At 37.0% G+C, this 4,594-nt stretch overlaps 1 non-coding gene across 1 annotated transcript; it reads right to left on the reverse strand.

The window, feature by feature from the left end:
- Positions 1–3,792: 3,792 nt before the first annotated feature.
- On the reverse strand, positions 3,793–3,864 carry TRNAE-CUC. Its single transcript has one exon. It is a non-coding gene; the product is annotated as a tRNA-Glu (tRNA).
- Between the last annotated feature and the right edge of the window lie 730 nt (positions 3,865–4,594).

Raw genomic sequence — 4,594 nt, forward strand, 5'->3', positions numbered from 1 at the left:
CACCATTTTTAATTTAGCACTTTAAAACTTTACATAAGAATGGGATCATACTGTTTCTGACTTGCTCTGCTAATTCAATATTGACTTTTTGGTATTTAGAATGTTAACAAGAGGAGCAGTAGTTCATTAATTTCCACCACTCTGTAATATTTCATTGTATGACTTTTACTACAATATACTGAGCTGATATACTTTTTTATTTTGGTGAAAATGCATCTAACAAAACGTTTGCTAATTCAACATTTTTTACATGGACAGTGACAATGATTATGTTCATCATGTGCAACTATCACCACTATCCTTTTCCAAATTATTCTACCACTCATGGAAACTCAGTGTCCACTAAGTAGAGAGTACCCCTTCTCTCCTACCTTCCATCCTTGGCTCCAAAGTCTATATGTTCAACTCTCATCACCAAAGTTCCATTCCTGGATTTCCAATGACTATGCTGCCTCTGTAATGATCAAAGAGAATTTATCTTCTCTCCCCAATCTCTTTCCCCACCTCAGTCTCCCTATTATTTTCTAGATCACCTCAATTGTACCAAAATGTTGTTGTTGTTAGGTGCCATCAAGTTGGTCTGGGATCATAGCCACCCTATGTACAACAGACCAAAGCACTACCCAGTCCTGCACCATCCTCACAATCATTGCTATGTTTGTGCCCATTATTGTAGCCACTGTGGCAATCCATCTCCTTGAAGGTCTTTTATGCTAACCCTGTCTTTACCAAGCATGATGTCCTTTTCCAGGGTTTGGTCCCTCCTGAAAACATATCCAAAGTACACGAGATGAAATCAAGCCATCTTCAATTCTAAGAAGCATTCTGGCCATACTTTTTCCAAGACATGTTTGTTGGTTCTTCTGGCAGTCCATGGTATATTCAATACTCTTTGCCAACATCATAATTCAAATGCATCACTTCTTTTTTGGTCTTCCTTGTTCATTATCCAGCTTTTGCATACGTATGAGGTGATTGAAAATGCATGCCTTGGATCTTCCTCTTTGCTTTTTAATGCTTTAAAGAGGTCTTTTGCAGCAAATTTGCCCAATGGAATACATCATTTGATTTCTTGAGTTCTGCTTTCATGAGTATTGATTGTGGATCCAAGTAATAAGAAATCTTTGACAACTTCAATATTTTCCTCATTAATCGTGATGCTGCTATTGGTCCGGTTGTGAGGACTTTTGTTTTCTTTATGTTTAAGTATAATCCAAACCAAAGGTTGTAGTCCTTGATTCCATCAGTAAGTCCTTCGTGTCCTCTTCACTTTCAGCAAGCAAGGTTGTGTTATCTGCATGTGGCAGGTTGTTAATAACTCTTCCTCCAATCCTGATACTACATTCTTCTTCATATAGTCCAGCTTCTAAGATTATTGCTCAGCATACAGATTGAAGAAATATGGCTACAGCCCTGATACACACCTTTCCTGATTTTAAACCACGCTGGGTCCCCTGGTTCTGTTCAAATGACTGCCTCTTGATCTATGCACAGATTCCTCATGACCATTATTAACTACTCTAGAATTCCTATTTTTTCACAATATTATCTGTCATTTTGTTCTGACCCACACAGTTGAATGCCTTCACATAGTCAAAAAAACACAGCTAACCATCTTTCTGATTTTCTTTGCTTTCAGCCAAGATGCATCTGACATTAGCAATGATATCTCTCGTTCCATGCCCTTTTCTGAATCCGGCTTGAATTTCTTGTAATTCCCTGTCAATGTACTGCTGCAATCATTTTTAAATTATTTTCAGCAAAATTTTACTTGTATGTGATATTAATGATATTTTTTGGTAAGTTCCACATTCTGTTGGATCTCCTCTCTTTGGAATGAGCACAATATGGATGGATCTCTTCCAGTCAGTTGGACAGGTAGCTGTCTTCCAAATTTCTTGGCATATATAAGTGCGAGCTTGCAGTGTTACATCCATTTGTTGAAGCATCTCAGTTGGTATTCCATTAGTTCCTGGAGCCTTGTTTTTCACCAGTGCCTTCAGTGCAGCTTGGAGTCTTCCTTCAATTCCATTTGTTTTTTATCATATACTACCTCCTGAAATGATTGAATATTGACCGATTCTCTTTGGTACAGTGATGCTGTGTACTCCTTCCATCTTCTTTTGATGCTTCCCACATCCTTCAATATTTTGCCCCTAGAAATCTTCAATCATTAGTCAGCACGGATCCCCTCGGATGAAATACCCATTCCCCTCTTCTCAGGTTTACCAGGTCTTATTAGCTGTTGCTTTTAGTTTAGGATCCAATGTTCAAGATTTACTTTTATTCCAGCACTTACTTCCCTCTCTCTTCCTTTACCACATATTGTGATTATTTGAGGTGCTTGACACAGCAAATACTCAATGAATTATGCCTTTTATTTTTGTTTATGGTAATAATAAAAACAATTTCTGTCTTAATTATCCAATGAAGTGAATGCTCCTTAAGAATTAGAATTATATCTTTTCTCAAGCCCCAAATCATCTATCATCATGTGCTTCTTGGACCCTTAATAAAAACTCATTATTCTCCTCTTCCAAATCAGTTTGAGCACAGCAAAAAGGAAAGCAAAAGAAACTCATTTTAGTGGTAATCAAGTTTTAGTCCATTTTTATGCTGTTGTGAAATTTAAAATTTAAAAATAAACAAAAACCCCAACAGGTTTAAAAGTGTCAAAGTTTAGAATGGTTTTAAAATTTCAAGATTAAAAAAGTTAATGTCTATGTAGAACTTTTTTCTTCTCTTTGACTCTAATATATCCGTATTTCCTTTTGGTGAATTCCCAGAGTCCTACTTTGCCCTGAATTTAAGAACTCCTATTAATACTCAAATGCAGTTTTGAGGAGCCTGTACATAGGGCCATTGTGAGTCAGAATCAACTGGACTGCAACGGGATTGGGTTTTTTAGTTATGATTTACATATTGAAAATTGAAATTCTAAATGCAATAAATTTACCATATTTTTGTGAATATTTTAGAGATAATTCCAAACTTAAAAGACACAATAATTAATAAAATGTGTTAATAAAAGAAAAAAAAACAACAGTAAACCAGCTACTTAATAATTATTCAATCACATATATCAAAAAAGATCTTTTTAGGTCTGTAAAAGACAATAGAATAGAGACAACTTCCAAAATACCAAATAAGCTACAAAGCACAAACTCTGAATATATAGAAAAAATAGGAATTTATTCTAAGCATGATAAAAAAATGAGGTGTAATTTCTTTCCTAAAATGATTTTATTAGTAAAACAATGCTTAAGATTAAACAAAGTTTAAAAAAATTCAGTGCTTGTAACTTCCAAACTATTTTCAAAACCTAGAAAATGCAATTTTAGAGTTGATTTGACAAGTTTATGGATTTATATTGAGTACCTTATAATTTTGGAAGCTCTGGTAGCATAGTGGCTAAGACACTTGCCTGCTAACCAGACAGCTGGCGGTTCAAACCCAGCAGCCACTCCTCGGAAGGAAGGTTGGGCAATCCTACTTCCGTAGTGATACTGCCTCGGAAACCCAAGGAGGGGTCGCTATGAGTCGGGTTTGACTCGACGGCACATAACAACAACAACAACAACCTTATAATTTATTTTATTGTAAACAATATTATCTGTAAATATGTATGGCATAGTTTGAATTACATAAAATTTTGAAACAAATAGAATTTGATGTTGGAGAAAAACTACAACAGCAACACTAACAGAATGGAACAGAAAAGATAACAGAATGGAACAGAAAAGAACGTAACTTCTGGGGAAAAAGAGAGAGAAAAAGAAAAGGACTCAGTGTTTCCCTGACCGGGAATCGAACCCGGGCCGCGGCGGTGAGAGCGCCGAATCCTAACCACTAGACCACCAGGGAACTTAACTTTAGAGTTTCCTAAATTCTATTTGTTTGCTGATGAGCTTCGCGTAAACCTACTGGCCAATAGAACACAGATTGTGATTTCTAAACTCCACCCCGTTGGTTCTCACTCGGAGTTTAGTCTGTGAAACCCAGGAAGTTCTCACTGCTGCTCCCTTGCGATTCAGCTGAACTGTGAACTCTCCTTGAAACCTGGACCTTCCAAATCCAATCCTCTTCCAACACCTGTGTTGGAAAAGTCCTGAAATTCTCGTTGTAATTACGTAACACATACATTTTTCTGTGTACTGAGAAGCGTTTAAGTAATGTCCAGACCGTGTAATTTGTTTTATTTTCTTAATGGTAGAATTTCTCCAAATCTAACTTCTCTTTCTATCTTCCTGCTCTCCTCCATCAAGCACGTATTCAATCCCACTAAACATTTTACTAAATATACCCTAAATTGCCACTAGCGGAGAGCACTTCACGTTGGCGAGCTGGGTGCCACACTGCACGCGTCCTTGTCACTAAGCACGTACTGTGTAAATGTGAGTGATTGAAGGGCCACGCAGACTTACAGTCCACGATTGTCTGTTTAGTATTACTTATCTCCATTTCAGATTCACTACGCTAATGAGAGTTAGGGGTGAAAGGCCTAGTTAAGAACCAGCCCCTGCACGGGACGTAAGTAAACCCTTTAAACCCACTATGTTTCTATTACATTTTATCCGGGCAATTGCTTCACTTC

This window comes from Orycteropus afer, unplaced genomic scaffold, assembly GCF_000298275.1.
Source record: "Orycteropus afer afer isolate SDZICR_OR568_19922 unplaced genomic scaffold, OryAfe1.0 scaffold00167, whole genome shotgun sequence".
NCBI lineage: Eukaryota > Metazoa > Chordata > Mammalia > Tubulidentata > Orycteropodidae > Orycteropus > Orycteropus afer.